The sequence below is a fragment of the Ambystoma mexicanum genome, chromosome 3q, assembly GCF_040938575.1.
Source record: "Ambystoma mexicanum isolate Mex_15411 chromosome 3q, UKY_AmexF1_1, whole genome shotgun sequence".
In the NCBI taxonomy this organism is placed as follows: Eukaryota; Metazoa; Chordata; class Amphibia; order Caudata; family Ambystomatidae; genus Ambystoma; species Ambystoma mexicanum.
Genome location: NC_090926.1, coordinates 484,806,685 through 484,834,451, shown reverse-complemented (window position 1 = coordinate 484,834,451; position 27,767 = coordinate 484,806,685).

The following is a 27,767-nucleotide window of genomic DNA, read 5'->3' as shown; positions in this document are numbered from 1 at the left end:
CATTTGAAAAAGTGGCATCGATACATCGATGATATATTTGGAATCTTGACAGGTAGCAGAGAAGAACTCAGTCAATTATTATCGTATATGAACAACATTGATAAAAGAATACAGTTCACTATGGATATAGGTGACCCGGATATTCACTACTTAGATGTACAAGCAGTTATTAATGGTACCAGGATTCTAACCAAGTTGTATTCCAAACCCACCAACAGGAAAAACTTATTGCATAGAATGAGTTTTCATCCACCTACCATTCTTCGCAATCTACCATTTGGCCAGATGCTACGTATCAAAAGGATCGTGAGTGATCCAGCAGAATGTGATTTAGAACTCACTAAATTGCACAACAAATTGAAAGAAAGAGGCTATCCAGAGGATGATCTTCGAGCCGCTAAGGTCAAAACAGATGCACAAGATCGTGCACAATTACTTAAAAAAAAAACAGAACGCAAAAGTCCAGATTTGGATTTCGTCACAAAGTACAGCATCCAGAGTCGACAAATCAGAGAAAGCGTGCTCAAAAGATGGAACATACTGCAAAACGATCAGAGGACCAAAGATCTGTTTGCACAACCTCCGGTGTTTGCCTATCAAAAAAGTAATAATCTCCGCAACCTATTGGTTGACACATAAGGCAAAAAATCCAAAAAGCGGATCATTGATAAACATCCCGGGACATATCCATGCATGAGTTGTGGAAATTGTAATAATACCATCAAAGGATCTTTCATATCACACCCCAGAACAGGAGAAAAAATTCAGCTCAGAAACCATGCGACCTGTTTGTCTGAAAATGTGGTTTATGCAATTAAATGCCCATGTGCCAAGTATTATGTCGGCGAGACAGCATGCAAGGTACGCATACGTATCAACGAACACAAATCTTGCATTCGACTTAAAAATCCAGCATCAGCAGTAGCAAGACATTTCACTCAGAATGGCCATACAGTAGCACAACTATGATTTGCAGTACTGGAAGTGATTCCCACCAAAGGACAGAGTGCTAACATGAATCAATTGAGAGCACAAAAAGAAGCGCTATGGATCGAAAGATTGGGGTCACTGAATCCCGATGGGATGAATGAAGAACTTGATTTGAGTTGTTTTCTGTAAACTATAGATATGATTTGAATTTATGTAGAGAAACACGCACATTTTTTAATATCATTTCCTTCTGATTCTTTTTAGTAAGCAGTCTCCATTCAGTTTCGACGCAGTGCAGTTTTTTCCTAATTTCCTATACGCTTGTCCTAACTTACTTTTTTTACCAGCTCTTTCGCAACACATAATTTCAGTTTTGCATCCTTTTTTATATTTGTATTAATAAATTTTTTTTTTTTTATTGCTTTATTTTTTCTGAATTTGCCATCTTTAATTTCACCCACCTAAATTTTTTTTGTCTTCTCTCTTTTTTCACTCCTTTAACTTTCACACTTCCCCCTGTTTACCGCTATTTAGCGCTCTTTCGCTAATGCACTCCAATTGCATACATGCACCATCTCAATATGGCGGTCACATTTGCTTTGAACATGAAGCTCCTCTTTTCAACAAACCGGCATTTTGGTTTCTATAGCTACCTCCCTGACTCATCTAGTTTCGTTTTTCTCACTCGCGAGCAGACAGCGTCCTGCCGCCGCTTCGCGCTGCATGACTAAAGTAATGACATGCTTTTGGACTCGGCTTCTGCCGTTGCTTCCATTCACATCACTCCTTTCCTAATAGCTTTTTTATCCTTCGTATAGATTCGCGCAGAGATACTGACAATCACGGGGATATTGACTCTGTTACAACTCGCCTTCTACACAATAGCGAGCACGCGAACAGCAGGTCAGTGACCTGCTTTTCAGTTCATATTTTTTTTTATCAATCTTTAAAGCAATCTTAGCTTTCTGACCTAGGTAATATGTAACCACTGAGAGATATAGTCTAACGTTAGCGTATTATTCTTTTGTCTTTATTTTATTTTTTTTGTTTGTTTTTGATGAAATCCCATAATCTGCCAATACTGCAATGGAAATGACTCGACCACGCATGACCACTTTGTGATGTTCAATGGTAACGTACCTTTAATTTTGTGATACACTTATATTTGAATGTTGTTTTACATGACATCCATTGATTGATGCTCTTCCTTGTTGCTGGGATTGTACTGTTGTTGTATTATGCACTTATAAGTAGATTTGACCAAAAGGCAATTGTTTATCAAATGTCAATAGGCCCTGACGAAGGATTCATTACCCGAAATGCATAGGCCCTTTATGTGACATTATTTCAGCCTCAGAAGTTACAAGCACCTAAGAAGGTGCCAAGCTTATGAAGAAAATAAGCCACAAATTAAAATATATGCAAACTCTTGAAAATACATCGAGCAAAGTGAATTATTTCTACATATTTAACCTAACCACTGTTCAGTGGTCAACGGGTGTGCAGCCCACACCGCTGGACTCACGGCCAAGGACTTCTTTTTTCCTGCAAACCTGGTGTACAACTAACCTCTTGAGGGTACCAGGTTCAGGCTTAGTGGGCTCACTAAAAAGCAGCTCACCCTTCCAATAGATCCGGAATGTTCTAGGTACTTCTTCCTGTGCCTGGGACAGTGCCTGTTTCCTCAGACCCTCAAGAGAGTGGCACTCTATCTGTCCCCTTCAGAAGTCCGCCTGGAATTGTCCCCTTTCAGACAACAGGCGTTGAAGGTAAGGTGGTCCTCCGGGTTGAATAACTCTCCCGCAGGAGGGTCTTCTGCCTCGTCTCCCTCAGGAGTTCAGTTTGGTTTTACCACTGGACCCAGCCCGTCTGGAGCATGAATCCCAGTGGGTGCTGCAGGAGCAGCAGGAAGAGACGGGGTCCCTTTCGCAGAGGTGGCCTTGTTGCTCTTCCTTCTTCGTTGTGCCTTGAGTTTCCTCGTCGGCAATGGTACCGGACTCGCAGTTGGACCTGGTGTGACCTGTGATCTGGTGACCGCCGCAGCAGCCATGTGTAGACCATCGGAGATCATCCCCATTTCTGCCAAATAATGTCCTAACAAAATGTTATCGGGAACGTTGTCCTGAACCAGAACAGGAAGCTTTGCTGTCTTGTCTCCAATCATAATGTTGACTAGGGCTACAGGCGATAATTTGGGAGGCCTACCAGCTAACCTGGTAGTTCTCAGAGGAGCACCTAAATAGTCCTCTGGCTTGAACAGGGTCCTGTCCACCACTGTCATGCTCACCCCGGTGTCTCTCAAGCCAGTAGTAGGCTGGGCATTCAAGAGGACACTTCTCAAAAACCTACAGGTGTTCTTTAAGATTGTCGCCAGTACTTCTACATACTGTTCCCAGGCTCCAAGGGACACTAGCGAAATCTCTACAGCAGCACCAAATGTGATTCCTGTAGAGGGGGGGTGGACAGTGGCCTCCACCTCAGGCATGGGGTTAGGGTAGGTCAGGCTGACAGCCTGGACTCCAAGTGCCTTACCTTTACATTTGGGGGAACCCTAATTGTGATCCAGAACCCCACAGTCCCAACAAGTGCAAGGAATGCGGGGTACGGTACTGGAACCACTGGGAGCCTGCTTTGCAACAGGTGGACAACTACTCTTACTCCCACCCACATAGGACTTATCCCCACTAGATTTGTGGCTCTTATGGGAGGAATTTTTTGGTTTATTCGACTGTGATTGCTTCTGGGACTCCTCAGCCTTCTGAGAGGTTCCCTTTTCTTTGTCCTTGTTATTCCCACTGGAGTCCTGAGTGGACACCTGGTTGGAAACCCACTTGTCAGCTAGCCTGGCAAGCTTAAAGGGATCTAAAATGTTCTGGTCAGCAACATACTGTTGCAGCTCCAGTGAACATTTTTCCGAAAAATGCTCAAAAAATAAAATGTGTGACAATTCAGCAACGTTTTTACTTTATAACCAATCCACCTTGTGATGTTCATGTGCGCAGAAGTCACCCAGTCAGCCCAAGACACATTCTCTTGTTTCTTAAATTCCCTGAACCTTTTAAGGCATTGGGTAGGTGTCTTGCCAAACTTGGCAATCAAAGCAGACTTCATGCATTCATACTGACCCCTTTACTCCACACTCAGTTTCAGAATACAGTCATATCGAGGCTGAGGCACTCTGCTTAACAAACACTTAGCCCAATCATTTTTAGCAACATCATAGATTCCACAAGCCATCTTAAAATCTTCAATCCATTGGAGGATATCAGAACCCTCCACCTACACACCAACCAAATCTTTCATAAACTTGGTGGCTGGGGACCTGCCACTCTCAACTGGTTTTGCTGAAGTCTCAACTCTAGATTTCTCGAGCTGGGTTTTCTAACATTCAGTGTTCTTGTTTTCAAGTTCAAGGTCCTTATCCTTTAGTTCCATATCCCTGGCTTTAAGGATCACCTGTTGGGACAACTTCTCTTTCTTAAGCTCAGCTTCTAAATCCAACTTTTTATATTTAAAGGCCATTTTCATCCTTAATAGTTCAAGTTCCAAGGTATCCCCTGAAGAAACATTGCTGGAGGTTGGAACAGAGGCAGCAGGAATGGTGGCATTCCCAGATCAGATTCAACAACACCGCCGGGGGTAGGGCCCTCATTGGTTACATCCCCCTCTTCAAGAGCTTCAAAATCAGCCTCGTAGTCCACCAGGGCAGCTATCAACTCAGCTCGAGACATCCTCAAAGTCTAACTATCTGGCTTCACAAGCACTCTGGAGAGCCTCAAAGCTCATCTGAGTCAATTTACCATTCGCAATAAATTCCATTGCTTGTAATGTCGTTATCTTGAACACAATTAAACCTCAATTGAACAAAGTGTAGATATTTTGTAAGTGGCAAGGTTACAAACTGATTCTTAAAACCAGTGGTCGAAGTGTACGAAAAGAAATAGTGGAACTATGTTCCCTGCTGGTCTGCCCCGCTCCCCACAAACCCCATTGCTGTGCCCCCTCCCACACACAATCCAATCCCCCAAACAAACACACCTACTATTTATGGGAATGTGCAGTGCAGTGCACTGAAATTCAAGCTTCAACCTCTTTCTACACTTTTATTTGAAAACTAAACCATTCCAGAATGGTTTCTTTTTAAAATAAAAGTATAAGAACGATGAAACTTAAAAATAAAAAGTATAGGAGCACTGCTCCTGACCGCTCCCACCCATTTTGACCCCTGCTTAAAACCATAAGCATCCCACCGCTGCCACCAGTGTAATGCACTGGAGGGGCTTGTCTGTACTCCTGCTCTCTATGTGGTAGAGGAGAGGCACAGACAACCCCAGCCAAGGTTCTCTATATTGGTAAAACGTAGAGAGCAATCAAGGTCTAGCTCTCAGGAGGTTATGCAGGCTGGTTCTTAAGTACAGTGTACCCACAAAGGAATGTCCACACACTATGTTAGTTAAAAAACAGTGTTTATATAAATAAGGTTCAAGGTTATATACACAATCACAATAATATACTTGGTGCTCCTACAATTCTAAAATGGGAAATATATACAGTTCTAGGTGGTACCATGATTACTCTGAGTCCATTAAAATGCATCGACTGTACTCAGTTCAAATGGCATACGAATCAACACAGCATGACGGTATCAACCATAGATTTAGGAGGAAAAGAAGTTGGATAGACAATTGGCAGAATACTGAGCCCCTACCGTCAGGCGCAGTTCTGTATGAGGATCCCCCCACCTGGGCAACCTGTAAATGAAGATACACTACAAGCCCAGTCCATGTATTGTCTATTAGAGTCTTATCTCTTTCCATGAAAGTTCTACTGCCCCAATGTACCTGGTTTCGTACAGTTTTTCGGTGAGTCATCGACAGGCCCTTCTTGAGTGCACCCCCTTTCAGGCAGGAGCTATCGTGGAGGGAGCAGCTTTGATCTTCTTGTGAAAGTCCTGTGAAAAAGAGACTTGTGGTGCACCTCGATGACGAGTGTTCATTGGCGCAAAGAGTCAATGAAGAACTTTGGCCAAGCAAGGATGTCGAGTCTTTGGCGCCTGGCATTGGCGAGTGGGATGTGACCATGGCTGCCTTCCGTAGCTTCATCAGTGTTAGGGAGAATTCTCATAAATGTGCTAATTTCCAGTACCTTTTGAGACCCCCAGCAACTTTTTTGGATTTCTAGGACTTTAATTTTTACCTGGAAAGAGTGTGAGCCATTTTTTCCACTCTTTCATGTATTTTGATGTGTGTTTTACTTTTCTGTTCTTTGGACATGGAGTTTTAGAAAACTCCATAGGCATCATCTTTTTCTCTTGTATCACACAGCACCCTCAGTGCAGTGGCACAGGGATGTCTTTCAGACTTCCCGAGGTTAAAATACCATCTCTTGGACTGACTACTGTCTCAGAGTGAATGTAAAGTTAAATTGACTTTGCTAGTCTTTTTAAATTGCTAGACCCAGCACACACTGCCTTACAGCCGAGTGCTCGAAGGAATACCTAGTATTGCCTATGCCCAGAAAACTCATGTAGACCTCAAAGGCTACCCTTTCCTCTCACAATGGCTGGTGGCAGTGGTATTAACATGATTTCCCTGACCGTGACCCGTTTAACCACTCCGGTAGCTGAAATCCACCGGAGACATGTTTTTGAAGATGGCGTCTGAGCCCCTTCTGTAAAACAGGTTCTGATCAACTTGTTTCGCCATTTCTTTTTGGAAAGGTCCTTCTAGTGTTCGTCTCTGCGTGCCAAACCAGGTTTGGTCCCTTTTTTCATCTGCCTTTGGCAAGCTTCTGTACTGTAACCCCACTCTGGCGCCTGACTGTCTGGGGTGGACAGAATGCGAGGGAGGTGCCCAAAACTCCCTGTGCTTAGTCTCCTAGGATACCCAAATGCACTCTGGCATGATTGGCTGGCTGACTGCATGGCAAGGACAGCCACCCTGCTGGGTGCATCAGCTAGGCTGGAATGGATGGGAGTAAACTGTTTAAAAGCAGGTCTCTGGGACTTGGAAGGCAGAGTTGACCACTGGAACGAAAGAACCAAAGACGAGCTGAAGGAAGACGACTGCTGCAACTCCTGGACCATTGGTTTTCCCGGTGAAGCCCTGCTGCAGGTCTGAATTGCCTGAAACTCCCTCGACAGAGAAGCACCTTCAAGGACGACTTCTGCCCTTGAGCTGGTGGGAACAACCAACTTGCAAGCCACCTGGAAACCATCTCCATACTGGTCGAATTTTCTTCAGAGTGCTGTTGAAAACCGGATAGCCAGTAAGAAGGATACCAGTTTGTGGACTTTAAGTCACTCACACCTTAAACCAATGTTTTGCCAAGCTTGTGGATCTGTCCCGTGCAGTGCAGGAACATCCCGAAATCCTCCCTCTTGTCCCCACGACTGAGGCCCAGGAACAGCAAGATCTACAGAAACTGCCAGGAACAACTGCCTCAGTTACAGATTTTCTTCATTTCCAAGGTACTGTGCAAACATGGTTGAGAACTCCTCTCTGCCGCGGTGAAAGTTTGTGAAACTTTCCAAACTTTGGAGTCTTGTTCCCTCCTAATTCAACCTATAACTCTTTTTTATGCAAACTACTTCTAAGATCATTGGCAAAGACTTAACCATTTACTACTAGAACTGTGCTATCCTATACAAGACACTGATCCATTGACTTTGGCCCATGCCTATTGAATTGAACTGCCTCTTGTAGTGAACTGAAATTACTTACCCTGCCTAAGAAAGTAATTGTGTTTGATTCTTATAACCTTTGTCTTTTTACTCCCTTTTGAAAGTTACTGAAGTGCCATTTTGCTCCCACTTCAGGGGAGCCTAACTTGTTCAGAAACATATTGGTTTAGTACTGTAATGTATCATAGTGTGGTATTAAGCTGCTTATTGCTAGTGGAACATTTTATAACTAACTGTGTAAATAAATTAATGTTGTTTTTTCAAGAAACCTTGAGTAAGTCCTCAGTGTCCAAGTGTGTAACCCCTTGTACTACTCACATCACTCTTGCCTGGCTGCTCAGCCCTGTTAACACAAAACTGTGTAGTACAGACTTATACCAAAGAGAGATTATGCTTACACCTGTAGTCTTAATTGTGTGTGGTGTTCCCAAAGGGTATTGCATGTAATTCTGCCTAACAGTCAGCGTCTCGGAGGTCTCCGGGTGGCGGTAAACCCACCGGTGGATTCTTCTCGGTCGTTGGTGGCCATGACTTTCTCCGGCAGGACAAAAGCAGTCGACGAGGATGAGCAAGGGAGTCCTTGAATCAAATGTTCTTAGGCAAAGGGAGCACTGCGGCTTCAGTCGGCTATGGCGGTCGGCAACCGTGGACAACTGTCCGGTGCTTCTCTTCGTTCTCCTCGGCGGCTCCCTTCTCCAGTCAGAAGCCTTTCACAGGTCTGTCTACCAGGGAGCTTTGGCAAAGATCAGCTTGTGCACCATGGTCCCTCGTACCTGGGAAAGAGGTCTCCTAGCCAGGTCCTCTCTTGGATCAATTCCATGTAGGCACATCAGCTTTCAGATTAGAGAAGGAGAGCAGCAGCAGTTCTTCTTCTTCCAGTGGGCTTCAAAGTTAAGCATCAGTTTCAACTTCAACTTCTGAACAATTTCTAGCAGTGAGAGGCCCCCAGATATACTGTTCATCTCCCATTCACTATGCTGGGTCACTCTCAGGCATCCAATCATTCAGAAGGGCATTCAGTCAGTCAGGCAGCCAATCAGCTCACACTGCATTGAGGCCAATCTTCTCCATCCAGACAATCACAACATAGAATGTGGATTCGGACAAGTACCCACACATTCAGCACTCCACACTGCATTCATACCAGTTTCAGGCAGGGCTGTCTCAGTCATTGTGTCAAACACCAGATACTAGACACCCACAGCACGGAATGCGTATTCGTCACACACTCTATTCACCCGGGTCCCACCCCAAAGGCGTACCCACAACATACAGGCCCTCATTACGACCCTGGCGGAAATCGAAAAACGATTGCGGAAATGTAATACCGCCATCGAATACCGCTCGGTGCGATTATGACCCGTCACCGTAAAGTACGATGCCATTAGCGACACCGTAGTGAACGCCAACGCTAACTGCACCAAGTACGCGCACGCGCGCCATGCAAAACCGTAATTACCTCCATGGCGCAACGGTACGCGAATTCTGACTCTAGCGGACATTTACTTAACGCCATCAAGCATGGCAGAAAGTACCATTCCGCCATGGTGAGAATTACGGCATCGTGAACCAACCGTAAATGGCCCTACTGAGTGCCTGTACACCACTCCCTGCCCACATTGCACAACTCCTCGTAGGTGCAATGAAGTTACACAATGCAACCAGTGAAATGTACAAGTCACCCATGCATGCCAACGAACAAATGAATGTAGGGGCTCCAAGTGCCTTGTGAGTGGCCATCCATATTTGGCATGTCACCATTGCCGTACTCATGCAGCACAGGCATGTGAAGGTTCAAGTACAGCAATATGAACTGAAATATGAGACAAAACAACAACAGGCCCCCATCGCTTGACACCAGTGTAAGGCAACATTCAAAGCAGTATCCTGAGGGAGACTGCACCAGCCCTGTACTCTTGCCAGTAAACAAACCAACCATCAGCATAAGCATGTACCACACAAGTTGGCAGAGTGACTGAGCAGCCAGGCTCATCTCAAGAGGGGCCAATGGGAGCTGCAGGGCACAGATGGCACGAATACAGAAGCTATTCCAATGGACATGACCTCAGTCTCCCTCCAAGAAATGCACGCAAACACAGGCACCTGTGACCAGCCATTTTCTGATAATCACATCATTCCACCAATCCACCTGGCTGACTGGCATCTGTTACACAAAAGCTATTCCCCCGCCCCTGAGCATGACATCATTAAAACAGTCATAATGGCAGCCCCTATCCCTGACCTTACTGGGCTTCGTAGGCAAACGCGGCCAGTACAGTACCACGCAACTATACTCAGAAGCCGGAACCCAATGCAGATCTTCTCACAATACATCGCTCCACAAATAGGAATATGCTACATTACTTGCAAAGAATAACGCTACACGGTTAATATCAGAATAAAATTTTAATGCACATCAAATTCACCAAGCCCATACAGCTATTAGGTCATAAACTCCAAAATATTTTTCATTACTGTGGGCTGCATCCGCAATAAATGACCAGCTTCTTCTTGTGTGACGCCCTGTTCCTTCATGGTACACAGGGGCTACATTCACGTTCAAAAAGGCAACATGGAAGCGCCTAGAACCGCAGGGCCGTCCCATTAGGTAGGCACTAGTCCAGCTGAAAGGTTGATATGTTGCTCCTAGCCACTAGTACTGCGTAAGGGCATGTGGCCCATTGGCGATCGTCCCATAAGATCGTAATGGTGCTCCACTGATTAACTCGAAGCAGCAGGTGTCGGGAGTAAAAGCCATCTGCAGGAGTGGCATACAGATGGCAGCGGCAAAAGGGGAGGAGATACCTGTCACCCAAATGAAATGAAAAAGAATAGTATGGGCATCAGAACTTCATTTGTATTACTCACTTCAATGATCACACTAAATCTACAGCCATATGCATGCTAGCCCACTCAAAAGGATTATTTCCACCCAAAAATCACTTGCGAATCATAACTATATAAATCGAGGTGAAAACACTATTACAAACGAGTGTTTGTGTGCATGCGTCTGTTAAAACAGAATCCATTAGATGGGATTAGTAACGTGCATAGACACAAGTGTTTGAAGGCGCGTCGAGACAGGGAGGGTTCAACAAGGGCAGATAGACGATGGTCCCACTATGGCAGCTCTGCATCACATAGCGCAGGGGAAGGGGATAGATTCCAAAAAGCCATGTACATGGCAAACTCTCAATTAAATCATCTGTCCATGCATCCATACATCATTCCCTCATCCCGGTATAAAAACGCCTGATTATTTACTCACATAACATTTGAAATTTCCATTGAGTCTGTGCGTAATGCAGTCTGCAAAATCCACTGTGCTCCAGCCCGGAATTCTAGTGTTGTGAAGTAACATGTATTTGGGAACGTCCTGCCTTATCGTCCACTACGCTATTGCGCATCCCATACTATTCATATCAATCATTGCATTCTCGCCATGGCCCCTGTCCCAAGGACATTAAACAATAGAACGTTATATTTGCAGTCAGACCTGTGGGCGTCTCCTCGCCGCTAGCTGAAAACCGAAAGCGCTGTCCTTCGAATTCCTCATTTGCAACATCACGTCGAAAAGGCATCTGTGACCGCTTGAAATCACAAATTCATCCATGTAGTGCGGCACTGTGTGAAAATGGCAACTGGCTTCACTCACAAATGGGACGCCCCGCCCGTCGGTGAACCTCGGTACAGTGCTGCATGAGGGTCCACCGTTAATCGAGTACTACATTCCACTGACCCTTCACAAGTTTGTTCGCGACTGCAAAGATAGTATGTGAAACAATGGGACCATAGCAGAATGAACATATAAACCAATATTTCACTGCCATCGGGATTAAATACATGATTGTAATAGCAAGATGCCATGCGTCACATTGCAGCGTTGTGTGCGGGACGTGCTCGCCCAAAGGGGATTGCAGCTGGCACAGGTGGAATGAATCACCACAGGTGGAGGCTATACAGCCTGAAAACACATAAATTGCACACCCAACCCGCTCCCACAACCACACCCACTCCAAAATGCTACCGGCAGGACTAGCGATGTTGGCCCTGGGGGACCTGATAGCACTGCAAGTACTCCAACTTCAAGAAGAAGACGAACACCAACTACTACAACAACCGGCCGCACAGAGGAGACGCAGGAGGAGGAGGAGGGCAAGGCAGGGCCAGCAAGGCCCACCAGCACAGCCACTACCACCACGCAGGCAGCCCGCAATCCCACGCCTCCGAGCTCATCCGTTCAACCTCACTGCTGAGCAGATCCACACCCTCTACCGTTTGGACCGGGACACCATAACCGCCATTGTGAACATGACACACGCTGACCTTGTCAGCATGATAGATAGCCCAACCGCCATCCCACCCCTACTGAAGGTGGTGTCTGTACTCCACTTCCTGGCCACAGGCACCTACCAGCACACAGTCGGACAGTTGCATGGCATTTCACAGCCACTGTTGTCACGGACACTATTGCAAGTGCTCGATGCCCTCCTGAAGCATGCAGACGACTACATCTCTTTACCACGCTCGGAGCAGGAGATTACAAACACAAAAGTGGGATTCCATGCACTTGCCGGCATACCGGGTTGCATTGGTGCCATCGACTGCACCCATGTGGAATTGGTTGTCCCACATGCCATGGAGGTCCAGTACCGCAACCGGAAACAATATCATTCTCTTAATGTACAAATGGTGTGTGACTCCAACAGGATCTTTACACATTGTTGTGCCCGATTTCCTGGATCAACCCATGATTCTATGGTCTTGAGGAACTCTACAATACCACGCTACATGGAGCGACACGCAGGGAACAGATCCTGGCTACTCGGTGAGTCTCATTTCATGCATGATAATGTGGGGTATGTGATGCGGCAATGACCTGGCAGGAAGGGGGGGGGATGCGTACGTAGCAATGTCATTCCACAAACATCCTTTATTGTCCACATACAGGTGATGCCGGGTATCCACTGAAGAGATGGCTCCTTACACCACTCCGGAACCCACAGAACCAGCATGAGGAGGACTACAACCATGCCCACTCACGTACCCGTGTAGTCATAGAACAGGCATTCGGCCTACTGAAGGCTCGTTTCCGCTGCCTCAGCAGGTCTGGCGCGGCACTCCTGTACCGCCATGAGAAGGTTGCAAAGATGGTCATGGCATGTGTCATGCTACACAACATGTGCGTACGTAGAAATGTGCCCATGCCCCCTGACGCAGAACTGCAAGCACCTGAAGATGGTCATGATGAGGGTGGGGATGTGGCAGCACCTCAAGGAGTCCGCGAGGCACAGGAGGCCCGTGAAATTCGTCAGAATATCATAAATTCATGCTTCTAGCACTCACGCCTGGTGGCTGATACATGGACACGGGACTTGTGGCACTGTGTGTGTCTGGAACATGCACAATGTGGACTGTACGCCTATAAAGGCCTCGTACACAAAGATCAATGTCCACACATCTCATTGGATGATTATGAAATGTTTATAGCATATGTGAAATTATATTACACACCCCATCGACCCGCCACCCAAGAAAGCCCAACACCCCCCCTCCACCCTCCTACCTCCCCCCCGAACACCAGTGTCCAAAGATGCTCATTGTCAGTGGGCAGACGCTATTGCAAGCCCCCTCTCCGGGTATCAGGGGCACCCCTGCCTGTGGAGCGCAGGTTCCTCCCAGATCTACGTTGGGGGCTGCCCTGGACGGAACTTGCAACGGATGATGTCTCTGCCTGCTCACGTCCATGCATGTCCCTAAGGGTTTGTGAGAGCTCAGTGAGCACACGGCGCACAGTGGCAAGTTCACCACATACGTCTTTGGACGTCGCATGCAGTTCCCCCCTCAGGCTCTCGGTGCTTCTCTCCATTTGTACCCTTAGTGTCTCTGTACTTCTCTCCATTTGTACCCTTAGTGTCTCTGTACTTCTCTCCATTTGTACCCTTAGTGTCTCTGTACTTCGCTCCATTTGTGCCCTAAGTGTCTCAGTAGATGTTTCTATGGCTGCCTTAGAACCCCCACATTCATCAGCATGCTCCTTGAGGAGCGTGGCCAGTTGCTGCTGTTGCACGATCACCTGGTCGAGGGACTGTTGCCTCTGCTGGGCCATGCCCATTTGCGGTGGTGTCACAGAGGGGCTGATCACCTCATGTTGCCTTGCCACAGGGCTTGTGGGGGATGGCCAGTCGTCGTCTTGTGGGTGCCCCTGCGTGGTATCCTCATGGTGTACGGGATGAAACAAACAGGGGGATTGAGACAGGTCATGGATGGGTCCTACATCGACAGCACCGTTTTCTGTGTCGGAGCATGCTGGCATTAATGCAGTGTCACCTATGGTGCTGCTGCCACCAGAAGCAGTGCCTTCTGTGGCATCCATTGGGGGGACCTGTGGTGCTGCTGTTGTGGGCATGCTGGCTGCTGGGGTGCCTGTTGAAGTCCCCTCCTGTGTGCTGCCACTTGATTTGTGCTGCTGCCGTGTCTTGTTCCGTGCAGCTGAGGTGGAGGGTCTTTGGCCGTTGGTCTTGGCCCTCTTTGCAGGTGTGCTGGTAGGGGTGTCCTGAAGCTCGTCGTTTGAATCGGACCCTGTGGTGGAGTAAAGGAGGGCGAGCGTTATTTATGGGTCTGTGGAAATTGGAATGGCAATGTATCACATGCATTGGGGTGGTACCTGAGGGTGATTTGGGTCAGGGCCTTGGAGGTGGTTTCATTTTTGTGTGGATTGAGGATGCAGTTGTTTTGCAGCCTGCAGTTAGGGTGTGCATGCTGCACGTGTAGAGGGTGTTTTTAGGATTTTTAATTATTTATGTATTTAATGTGACTTTTAAAGTGCGCTATCAGGCCAATGTATGTGGACGTTCTCCTGGACATGTGTTTCTGTTGCACTATGTGGACACATGGTACTTCACATGATTGGACATTGTGGATTTAGCATTGTTTTATTTGGCCCACCTACCTGATTCTTCGGATGTCTGCACTCCTTTCTCCATCCCTCCGACTCCCTCTATACTCTCCATTCCAATGGTGGAGGCACAGATTTCTTACCAGGGGGTCAACTTGATGGGTGATTCCGATCCTCCCCCGGTAGCTGTGGCAATGTTACGGTTGGCTGATAGTATGCTCCGTACGCGTATCCGCAAGTCGTCCCATCGCTTTCTGCATTGCTGTGGGTTGCGGGGTGCGGTCCCCACCGCACTTACCCGCTGTGCCACCAGGGCCCATATGGCCTTCTTGTTCGCAAGTGCCGTCCTGGTCATTTGCGTCGAGAAGACGACGGCAGCATTCTCCTGGAGGGTCTCTGTGAGCACGGTGAGTTCCTCATGGGAGAAGTGGACCTGCCGCTTGCGGTCGCACGCTTTTTTAGCAACTTTTCCCATTTTGATTGTTTTAACTAGGGTGGCTAACGGGTTGGGATGTGTCTCAGGGTCGGATTTTTAATGGTTGTGTTGGGATTCTGATTTTATAGGTGTACGGCGTGCTGTTTCCCGTTCCGGCCCCATGTTTTTACTTCCGTTTCCGTATATTTACGGTCACCGTATTTTGCGATTACCGCTCATTACGGTGACCGCTATGATGGGTGGCGGAATTGCACCTAGGGCGCCGTACGACGGCGGTGAGGGGCGTTTTGGGGACATTTCCGCCATCGCGGACTTTGCACTTCCGCCATGGCGTAATGCTCGTGCCCGATGGGTCAGAATTAGCCGCACTTTACTCCATCGTGCAATGGCGGAAACGCTATTTACGCTATGGCGGTCAGGTCAGTTACTTTCCGCCAGGGTCGTAATGAGGGCCACAGTCATTGGGAAGGCTCCAGCCGGTCTGGCCTGGACTTCCCCACAACACCATATATGGACCTTCCACCCAACAGCCAGTCAGGGGGAAGGGACAGAGTCAGGGCTTCCCAGGACTTTGTGATATGTAAAGTAACAGGCGATAGAAAGCAAGAGCCCACATGGGCCATCTTGACTCCATCAGCAATCCACTGATTCCAATGACAGGGCATGGGCATCCCAAAATGGAGGATGCACAGGGCACCTGTCAATTCAGCACAGATTTGCCACCAGCCCATACCCTGCTCTGTGGGCCACACACAGGTAGCCAAAAACATACACTAGGAGTACAGGGTCCTATTCCCAACCATGGGTGCCATAAGGGTATCCCAAGAGTCTGTTCACCAAACCAGAAAGAGGAAGAGCTGCACCGCTAGGAGTCCCACATGAACTCCTGTGCGGGAAAAAAAGAAGGAACATAAATGACAAGGCAATAAATGACAGGGATACAGAACCATGTCCCTCCAATGCATTTCCAGCATCACAACAGGAACTCAAAAAGAGTAAAGAATAAAATATGGCTTCCTGTTTACATCCATCAAAAAATTGTGTTAGGTTTGGTCTAGAAGAGGTTAATGGATTGTTAACTCTTGGGTGATAACCTGGTTCTGATGACTTAGAGTCAATGTGTTGTGCAGGAGTAGGAGGAAGTCTGTGATTCCCTTTTTTTCAGGAATTCTATACAATAATTGCTAGACTCGTTAAAGATTTATTTCAGGCACACTTCAGGGGGTGAGTCACTGATTTAGTCTGTTCTCAAACACCTCAAATTCACAATGCAGACAACAACTTCCAAAAAGCATTTAGAGTAGAATAAGCATCCATTTCAGACTATGCATTTTGCTTTTTTGCAAGTTGCAATATTAGCATGTTTTTTTTCTGCTGTTGACTGTTACCAACATCATGACATTCCATCTCGGTGTCCTCAGTCACTTGACAAAATCCTTGCACCTAAAAGCTTGTGTACAGTGTAGAAATGTTTGATCATAGCACATAAAGGTGCCCTTGTTTTCATTGTGCGACAATTAATGCTTTGTTGTAATGTGTCTATCTTTTCTGTCATGCTGTTCAGGATGTTTGCTTGCACGTATGAGGTAACGAGTGCCCTGAGTATGGGATGCCGTGTGAGTGTGCTGCTTCCCCTGTACTAATCTAAATTCTTAAATACACAGTTATGAACCATCCCAATGGTATGTATTTTGCCAACCTCTGAAGCCTGCAAAGTAGAACCACGCAGGCTTGACATGTGGACAACTTTGCACCAGACCTGCAGATGACTGAGCTGCTATTAAATCACATTTTCCAGTTTAATGTATTTATGTATTTATTAAGATATAGTTTAGTTTATAAACTTTACACAAGACATAATTAAGAAAAAAATAACACATTAGTACATCATAATACAAATATATATACAAAGAAAGTCATATCAAGAAATAAATAAAACATATATAATTTAAAAATCATCTTCGTAGTTCAGATATATCACACACATCTCTATACAATATTAGGATGCAGTTACTTAGTCAATTCAAATGCTTCAAATGCTTAAAGTGCTAATCCCAAGCTGACTTCCACCCTCAGCCAGATGCTATATAAGGCTGTCAACAGACGCATGCTATTAGAATTGATACAGTGGTGCCAGAAAAGGTCGTCCTTGATATACTCTTTATCATGGGCATAACTATCAAGAAGGGGTTTGGTTGTGCTAGCCATTTAAGACATTCAGTCAAAAGATGCTTTGCCGTTTCCAACTGATCTTGAACTTTGCACAAGCGGCATATTCGCAATGTGACATCAACCTTGGCTTTTCTTCCCGTGACCATCAACATGGGGAGTTGTTCCAATCTAAGTAACAAGATAACCGTCTAAGTCTGGCTGATGGACAGATGCTCAAATATCTCTGTGGTTTCTTAAACTCGTACAGTCTTAGTTGCACGAATTTGTAGCTGCTCAGGCTCCTCAAATGTTCAAAGTTCTCAATCCAATCCTAGAGCTCAATATGTCTGCACAGAGCCCTTTGAGCTTTTTCTGAATATCCCCCCTTCCTAGATTGCCATCCTATTTCATGGTACAATTTGGACATCTGGTCAGTAATTGTACAGACCGAATTCTCCCTGGCCATTTCCTGATGCACTGCTGTTAATAGTCCATTGCTAGAACCACGAGTCATTTTTAAATATAGTGAAGCTCGCTTCTTCAATACTAGTGCCTTTAGCGAGATCAGGCCCAATTCTAGTCTGATTATAGCCATAGGAATGCAGGGAGGTAGGCCAAGAATCTACCTTCAATCACCTGCAACCACCCTAAATCGATCTCCAGTAGGGCCTCCAGCCCATATATTATAGCCGGAGAAAAAGCTTGGATATACAGCTGCCGAAAACCCCACAATGTAAATCCGCACTGTTTGACTGTGAACTTGTAAAACAAGGCAGTCAGTTGCGCCGCTCTAATAGCGCGCACTTGCTTACAGTCCACATAGTCACCAGTGACTTTGAAATCTATCCCCAGATAATGATAATTGGGGACATAGGAAATATTCACCAGGCCTACCTTGAGTAGTACACGAGATGCTCTCTTGTTAGTGTATCTCATCACCTTGGTTTTCCCTAGATTGATGCTGAGGCCATTCACATCAGCATATTCCCAGAGTGCAGCCACTGATCTACGTATCCCACTAATGGTATAGTCAAAAATCACTAGATCATCGGCATACGCTAATACAGGGCAGGGGGCTTTACCAATTTTAGGGGGGCAGTTGCTTACAGCAGATATGCTTCAGGGATGTCATGCACGTAAAGGTTATAAATTAAAGGTGCTGTGACACAGCCTTGCTTTACTCCCTATTTTGTATGACATTGGCAGTAGTATGGCCTTCTTGATCTAATTTCAGTTTCACTGAATTATTTTGATGTAGGAGTCTTAAATAATATATTAGACCTTGCGGACAGCCCATTAGACTCAATTTCCACCACAAGCGGTTTCTGGGAATAGAATCAAAGGCCACCGAAAAGTCTATATATAAAGCATATAGTGGCACAGCCCCTCCTCCGAGTGCTCTAGCTCGTAAGATATCCATAATCATAATGTTGTGGGAGGTGGAAAGTCTAAACCCACTTTGAAATATGGACAGTACTTCCGAGCCCTCTGCCCATAATTGTAGCTCTTTTAACAAGAGTGAGGCAAATATCTTCCCCATGGCATCTAGCATTGAGAGCAACCTGTGGTTGCTAGGGTCAAGTCTGTTTCCCTTTTTAAACACATGGATTAATATTGCCGTTTGCCATGAGCGAGGTATTTTGCCAGATTCAAAGATTTTCTGAAATAGTATTCTAAGTAGGCTGGCCCAAAACTCGGGATACGATTTGATAACAATATTGGACAGTCCATTAGGTCCAGGCGCTCGTGGCGATTTTATCTCTATAATTTTTTTCAGGATGACTTTGTAAGAAATATCGAACGGAGCTACTAAAGGATGACTGTCAAATTCTGTAGGTTTATCATCTTCCTCATTCCGAGTTTCAAGAAACTTTGTCCAAACTCTGGTTTCAATGGGGTTAATTAATGCACCATTTTGCGGATCCCTCGCCTCACCCAGGAGGGACCAGATGTTTCGTGTTTTCCCTTCACATATGGTCTTCACCATTCTTTGCCAGGCCAGTAATTTGTCAGCTCTTCTTATTTCTTTAATGGCCGCTCTATATCTGTTTTTGATCCCTCTCACTTTTGCATAATATCTCTCCCCAAGGGCCTTATCTTTCTTAGCCTTATGGAGCTCAGCTCTGAGGGTCCTTTTCATATATCTGATCCTTTTATCATAGGGCAATTTTTTCCCCTCTGAGGTTAACATTGACCCCACTGGTAACGCTGCTTGCTTGTCTGCAAAGGCCTGGACCGAGTCCTCTATACAGTCAATTGACAGCTCGTTAAAGTTAGGTAGCTTGCTATAATCTGCCACTCCCAAGGCCGCAGTTGCGAAGGGAGATATTTTTATCCGACCAAGAAATCCTATTACCCATTTTATTGGTTTTTACAATACCTATGTTGTTGGGGACGTGCTGCTCTCTGGGAATATTGATCTCACATTTCAAGGCGGCATGATCGCTCCATTCATTGGACATCACTGTCATATCCATCACCTGTAGCTGGATCCTAGGGCATACAAATACATAGTCCAATGTACTATATGATTTCCTGTTAGACCATGTATGGCGCCCAGGATAATCACTAGTTGTTCTGCCATTAAGCATTTCCATGTCCCATGACTCAAACAAATATTCCCATGTTCCACCCTCAGGATCTTTTTTATTATTGGCCATAACTCCCATGTCTTTTAATCTAGGGTTCTGTGTTTTGCTCTCATACCCTGACATATGGCAATTAAAGTCACCAACAACGATTATTCCTGTGTCGCTAGATATGAACAGCCACCTGGCCAATAGCTCCTGGAGAGAGTCCTGCCATTTTTCGCTTAACTTCGCCCCAGGTGGGTTATATAAGCTCACCAGCAAAAAAGAGCCCTTAGGGTTCTTACAGTCAGGAATAACTTCGACTACTATCATATTACTTTCAAAGTTGCAGTCGATCTGTCTCGAGCCCGATGCGTTGGCCACTCCTATGGTCAGTCCACCATAGGACCTGCCTTTTTCACCCCTTTTCGCTGCCGGGTGATATAGCACATAGCCATCCAGTATTAAGGGATCAATGGCCCAAGTCTCTTGTAAGCAGAAACAGCTATATTTATCCAGTAACTTTGTTGAGCCCTCCGGAGATAAGAGATGGGCAAAGCCTCGGCAGTTCCAAGATAGTATGGTTAGCTCTCATTGGTTAGATACAATCTCGGGAAGTGCATCTACTAACCATTTTAGCACTTGTTGGACTTCTGATGCAACAACCTTTTTTCCCTTAGGTAGACTTGGGTAATCTGCTGTTACTGAAGCACTTACTGCTTCTTCCATTGGAATGATCAGATCAATTTAATTAAAATCGGCGTCCACTTCAAGGTCTACTGCTTTTAATTCTTCTTTGTAGTTCCTTAACAGTTCAGCTGTAGCTAGGAACTTACAGTGTAGTACAGATACTTTGGAGTTTGGACCTGTCAGGGTCTCAAAGAATACAAAGTCATCGGATTTGAGAACCCGCAGTTGCGGCACACAATCCAGCCTTATCAGGAATTCTGAACGCGATAACCATTTACTGTCCTTGCTATGATACAGGTTCTTGATCAGACATACGTTGTTTCTTCTCGTCTCCCCTTTATTTTCCATAATGACAACAACTGTGGTTCCTGAGTTTTCTGACTCCATTGGAGGTTTTGATGTTTCATCCATATTGGTGGCTTCGCTATTGTGCACCTCTTCCAATTCCACACTCTCTATCATCTCTTCCGGCTCGTTTTCGGCCACTTGTGCGGGAAGCAGCCAGCTAGTAAGGTAGCCCTCTTTGGCAGCCTTCCTTTTCTTAGCTCTTGCCACTCTTTTCCTGCTCTTTTTAGTGGGCAAACCTGTCTCGCCCTGCTCTGGCATCGGGCGTTTTGAAATGCTAGCTCTTTTGCCCTTTCCGCCCTTTCTTGCTAGTCTCTGTTGCTTTCTTGAGAAGAAAGGGTCAGGGCTACCCACATCCTGTTCGATCTCCAAGTTTTCTTGCTCTTCGATTACATTAGCAATATGGATAGCTTCTCGCAGATTTGCTTCTGCATCTTCTGCTAATCTCAATTTTCCTTGATTTCCCGTTGAAAGTGCCTCAGTATTAGCCAATATTCGCCCCGACATTTTGAGCAGTATCTTGAGTGCAAATTTTAATGAAGCTATTGATGCCTGGATATCCGCTATTTCTGATGCCCCTGTGTAGGGCATATCCAGGGACTCTGTTTCAGCTTCAGGCAGATCTTCTGTTGAGACCATTGCTAGGTTTGGTGAAATTGACAGCCTGTCTAAACCCACTCCCACCGTTGTTGGTCCAGGGGGTGTGGTCATCACTCTGTCTACCTGTATACTGCTAGTATTACTTTGCCTTATGTCCGGATGTGGTGTCATACTTCTTTGGATACTTAGACATAAGTCTAGCAACGAGTTGTTATCAATATCTTCAAAGTTTAGTGAAGTTATAGCCTCTTTATCACAATGGATTGGTATATCTTCTTCAATAGCGGTAGCATTTATTTCACGGGCTGCATTCAGAGGTAAGAATTCAGTGATCACACCTTGGTTTGCGGGAGACGTTTTCTTTGCTTTCTTTTTAGTCCTAGTTTTGTCCATTTTGCCCTCCTTCTTAGTAAGCGTCCGGTTAGTAGTTATCACCTTGGTATTCCTTACATTATATGTAGTTTGGTTCAGTGCTTTTCCTACTTGCATCAGCCCAACAAATTGTTGATCCCTTACGTTTGACCAGTTTGATTTCACAGGAACTTCTCCTTCAGCACGCTGTCCGTCTCAATAGGCAGGATACTGGCAGAATACTGTTCACAATGCTTATTTTACCAGTGATCGTTTTCAGCGCCTGTTTCCAATCTACGCCAGGATCAAAGGCACAAGGCCCGCAGTCTCCTGGTAAGGATGCGGCAACTGTTGATTCCGTACCTATATGGGTTTAGTAGATTTAGTCCTTCTGTGTATTGCGAACTCCTATTTATTTATTAATTAATTAATTAATTTATTTATTTATTTAGTCGCATTTGTTTAGCGCACAGGCAGCCCAGAGGGCATCGTGGCGCTTGTTACAGATATGAAAATGACTTGTTGTACATACAGTGAAGTCATTACTTAGTTGCAAGAGAAGAATAGTAGTTACACAAGAGGAGGAAAAGAGAGGAGAGGAGGAGGAGAGAGTAAACGACACAAAGGAAGAGGAATTAGTTAAACAAGGTGGTTTTCAGTTTTTTTCGGAGGTTTCTGCTCTGAGCGTGCTAGGTAGTGCGTTCCATAGCTTAGGGGCAATGTAGGGGAAGCTTATTCCACCTGCTCTAGCTCGTTTGATGCATGGGACCCTAAGTTGGTTGGTGTGGCATTGCCTAGTTGGTCTGGTGGAGTGAGATCTGGCTAGGGTATCAGACAGGTATGAGGGTGCAGACAGGTTGATACATTTGTGTGCGGTGGTAAGTATTTTGAATGTAATGCGCTCTTTGACAGGTAGCCAGTGTGCTGCCTTTCTGGCTTGCGCGATATGGTCACTTTTGGTATATTGAGAGATGCTCTTAGTGCATTATTCTGTGTTGTTTGGAGTTTATTGAGATTGGAGTTGGAGGTGCCAGCCAATAGCACATTACAATAATCTAGTTTGGCTCCAATGGTGGCTCTGGCAATAGAAAGGCAATTATCTTTGGTTAGGAAAGGTTTGATGGCATTAATGAGCTTAGTGCTCAGGGTGGAGGCAGAAACAATGGAGTTGACTTGCTTGTCCATGGAGAGTGAGGCGTCAATGTGGACTCCTAGTGTTTTAACAGAAGGTAGAACTGGGATGACACAATTGTCTATGCAGAAGTTGGTGTAGAGTGGGTCGAGGTTCGTGAGAGTGGATTTTTGACCAAGGATGGGAATTTCGGTCTTATCTCCGTTAAGACATAGGACGTTCGTGGCCATCCATGCTTGGATGGTGGCGTATATATTCTGGAGGGTGGCTGCGTCCTGATGGTAGAGTCCTGTGAGCGGGAGGAGTACTTGGGTATCGTCAGCGTAGTTGGTGTATGTGATCCCAAGTGCGTCCAGTTTATCAAAGAGAGGTTTGGTAAAAAGATTATAGAGGGTAGGAGCCGTACATGAGCCCTGAGGGACTCCATACCTGATGGTAGTAGGCTCTGCATTAGCCATATTGGAAAACACTTTCATCACTCTTCCTTCGAGGAAGGAGGTGATCCAGTTTGTGGCTTGTTTGGAGAAATGTGCGGCCTGAGTGAGATGGTTCGTGAGGATGGCATGATCGACTAAATCAAATGCCGCCGAGAGGTCTAGGAGGAGCAGAAGGGCCGGCTTGCCTTTATCTAAAATTAGGGTCATTTGGTTCTTCAGATCTAGTAAAGCGGTTTCAGTGCCATGACCTTTGCGGAATCCGGACTGCCTTTTACCTAGGACAGCGTTGTTTTCCAGATAGGACTGTATCTGCATGTGTGCAGCTTTATCTAAGATTTTTAGAAGAAATGGAACCGTTGTAATGGGACGGTAGTTGTTGGGTTGGGCAGGGTCCAGGGTTGGTTTCTTTAAGAGCGGGCGCACCCATGCCTCTTTAAGGCTGTCAGGGACTTTGCCCGTCTTGAATGAGGTGTTGATGAATGCTGTGATGATCGGTGTGAGGGGTGCCGCACACTCTTTAATGATGTTGGGGGGGGGCATATATCGCCTTTACATTGAGATGGTTTGAGCTGTTTGAGGATGTGGAGAGCATCTGATTCGGTGATAGGAGAAAAATTGAATTTGGAGGTGTGCTTATCTTTAGCGGTATTGACGGAGAGGGTCTGTTGGGGGTGCAGAGCCTTGAAGTGTTCTGCTATTTTATTTTGAAGAAGGTCTATTTTGTTTAGCATCGCTGTTTGGATGCTATTGCACCAGGCTTCATCCTTAACAATCTCATCTGTACAGATTGGGGGGACGGTGAGCTCTTTAAAGATGGTGAAAAGCTCTTTTGAGTGGGAGTTGGCTTCCAGGATATGTTTATTGTAGGTTTCTGACTTCGCCTTAAATATGGCACTTTTGTATTTTTTGGAAATACAAAGAAAGTCTACTTTGGTGGCATCACAGGGATTGGTCTGCCATGTTTTGAGGGCTTGGCGCTTGCATTGGCGTAGATTTAATAAGTCCTCCGTGAACCATGAGTTGGAGTGAAACGATTTTTTTTCTTTTTTGTTTTCAAGAGGAGATGCGGCGTTGATGGCATGGGTGAGGGTGTCTTTGAAGATCTCTGCTAGAATGTTGGGGTCAGAGGAGAAAGGAGGTGCTAGGCAGGGGTTGTTGAGAAAGGGACGTATATTGTCTGCTGTAAGTTTTTTGGCACTTCTGGCTAGCTTGGCCGGTGCGGGTATAGGTGGTTTGGAGTATAAGGATATGGGGATGCAGAATTGAAGGCAGTTGTGATCAGACCATGGAAGGGCTGTGTTGGAGTTGAGGGTGGAGCCACAGTTGTGATCTGCCACCCAATCTAAGATACGGCCTTTATTATGGGTCGGGGCAGTAACTATCTGAGTGAATCCTAGATCTGTGAGGTTTCTGGTGAGAGTGGTAGCTGCTTTGTCGAGTTTATCATTGTATCCAAGGTTTAGGTCTCCTAGAAGCAGTGTTTTGGAAGTTTGTTTGATATTTTTTCCAAGGAGATGGTTAACTATGCCTGTGAAGTTATTGACAGGGCCTGGAGGTCTATATATGACATGAATGTTTACTGTATCTTTAGGGGAGAGGGTGAGTTTGGCTGAAAGGATGTCAGTGGTGTCTTCTCAGTGGTGGGAGTCTGTCTTAAGGCTAGGGTGTCTTTAAAAATTAGTGCGGCCCCACCTCCCGTTTTAGCTAATCTGTCCTGTCTTAAGATCGAGTAACCTGACGGTACAGCTAGGCTGATAGTAGGGCCAGAGGCAGAATGCAACCATGTTTCTGTTATGGCTAACATATGTAAGTCTTGGCTGGTAATAATATCATTGACTTCTAAAGCGTGGGCGTTGAGTGAGCGAACATTTAATAGAGCACATTTAAGGTGTTGGAGCTTTTTTGGTTGTGGTGGCTTGAGGTCGGTAATTGGAATGAGCTTTTTGGTAGTGTGAGTAGGCTTATTAGTCATGTGATGTCTGGGAGGAGCGAGCGTCGGAGCCCTGTTTAGGTGCTTGTGGGTAATAGTGTATGGCGGGCAGCAGGTCTTAGCGTGAGTGCGTGAACCTAGGCGTGAGTTCCTAAGTGTTGCCTGCATGGGTGTGGAGAGGAATGCTAAAGGGAATGTGCGTGTTCTGAGTCTGTGCTGCCTGAGTATGATCTCGGGCATTTTAGGGGGAGTAGCGTGTGTGGTGGTGTGCCTTAGTTCCATGATATGGCTGTTGGGTTGCCCTATGGGCACGAGGTAGGCAATACTACTAGTAAGTAAGATGTAGACTAAACCTATGAGGATGTACAGTGTGTGGGCGGTGTACATATTGAGATAGGACAGCGGGAGCTGGGATGCTATGTGGGTTAGACAACACAATAGCACAGTGGTCTCTAAGCGACCATAAGGCACAGCACAATATCACAGTGGTCTCTAAGCGACCATAAGGCACAACACAATAGCACAGTGGTCTCTAAGCGACCATAAGGCACAACACAATATCACAGTGGTCTCTAAGCAACCATAAGGCACAACACAATATCACAGTGGTCTCTAAGCGACCATGAGGCACAACACAATATCACAGTGGTCTCTAAGCAACCAAAGGCACAACACATAGCGCAAGTAGTGTGGATATCAACTACACATAGGGGCTAAATGCAGTTATCAAATGGCAAGGCACATATGGGCTAGATACAGTTATCAGATGACAAGGCACATATGGGCTGAATGCAGTTATCAGATGGCAAGGCACATATGGGCTGAATGCAGTTATCAGATGGCAAGGCACATATGGGCTAAATGCAGCTATCAAATGTCAAGGCACATATGGGCTGAATGCAGTTATCAGATGGCAAGGCACATATGGGCTAAATGCAGCTATCAAATGGCAAGGCACATATGGGCTAAATGCAGCTATCAAATGGCAAGGCACATATGGGCTAAATACAGTTATTAAATGGCAAGGCACATATAGGCTAAATGCAGTTATTAGATGGCTATGCAATCATCTGGTGGCAAGGCACAGGCACATATATACAAGGGGCACATTAGGCAACTCAGGGCCTGCAAAATAGGCTGGTATACGTATGCAGCTCAGGGCAGATACGATATAAGTCAGCTGGGTGGCCAGGCAGGATCAGGGTGAATGGCGCTGGGCAGAAGGTGCAAAGTTAGCAGGTTAGCCAGTACTGACGTACCTGTTGTGGTATGAGTACTTGCCAGGGTCCATACTGGGTTGATGATCCTAGAGGCTGGGGAGAGTGCAGAGCTGCAAGGGTTCGATTAGGCAATAATGCTACCGGTGCTACCCTCTGCCTGCGATCTTGGATAGCACAAAAAACCTTCTCAAAGAAGACTCAAGTTCTCCCCAGCTATCATCAGGGTCTCAGAGAGTTTCAGTTAGTAGTATCCCCGTGGCCAACAATAAGGTGAGGTGAGGCAGATATGTGTGAGCCCGTCAGTTTGTTGTCACTAAGTGTCCAAAGAGTGGAGGGAAGGTAGGGGCTGGCACCCGGAGGGGGGGGGAATGGGGCAGAATTATAGTTATCAGATAAGAGGGAAGGGCAGAAGGGCAGCAGGGGAGGAGGGGAAGAGAACAGAGTGGGAGGTAATTAGTACTCAGGATCTAGCTCCTCTCAGCTTCAATTTCTCTCCCTTGTTCCCAGGTTATAACTCAATTGCCGCGGCTCCGCTCTTAAGCACCAGTAGCAGACCCCGGGAGAGTGGGAATATACCCTTACCTCCCCCTTTCACATCAGTGGCTAGTCACTTCCTGCAGAACCCCTTCCCTCGTAGGTCTACAGCTCCACAGCACTCTCTGGACCTTGTATGCAATGTATATCACATTACAGTAATATTGTAATCATATTATTCGTAGTGTACTTAGGAACAATGCTATGTGATGCCACTTCCAGATTTGTGAAGAGGTGAACGATCGTGTTCCATCGCTTCCCATGATGTCACTTAGCGGTGAGGTCAAATTACATCACATCCTGTGATGTCATTGTGATGCTGGAGATGCATTAGAGGGACAGGACCTCAATTTCCTTGTACTGTAGTCCTTTTATCATGTGAGTTCTGTCTTATTTTCTGTACAGGAGTCCATGAGGGACTCCTGGCAGTGCCGTTCTTCCTCTTTTTGGTTTGCTGAACAGACCCTTGGGATAACATTATGGCACCCATGTGTGGGGGTACAACTCTGTACCTCTAGTGTATGTTTTTGGGCACCTGTGTGTGGCCCACAGAGCAGGGTATGGGCTGGTGACAGCTCCATGCTGAATTTGACAGGTTCTCTTAGTGTGCTCTATTTTGGGATACCCAGGCCCTGACATTGGAATCAGCTGATTCCTGATAGGAGACAAGATGGCCCCTGTGGCCTCTTGCTTTCTATTGCCTTTTACCTTGTTTTCCCAAAGTTCTGGGAAGCTCTGACTATGTCCCTTCCCCCTGACTGGCTGTTGGGTGGAAGTTCCATATATGGTATTGTGGGAAAGTCCGGGCCAGACTGACTGGAGCCTTCCCAGTCACTGTATGTTGTGGGTACGCCTTTGGGG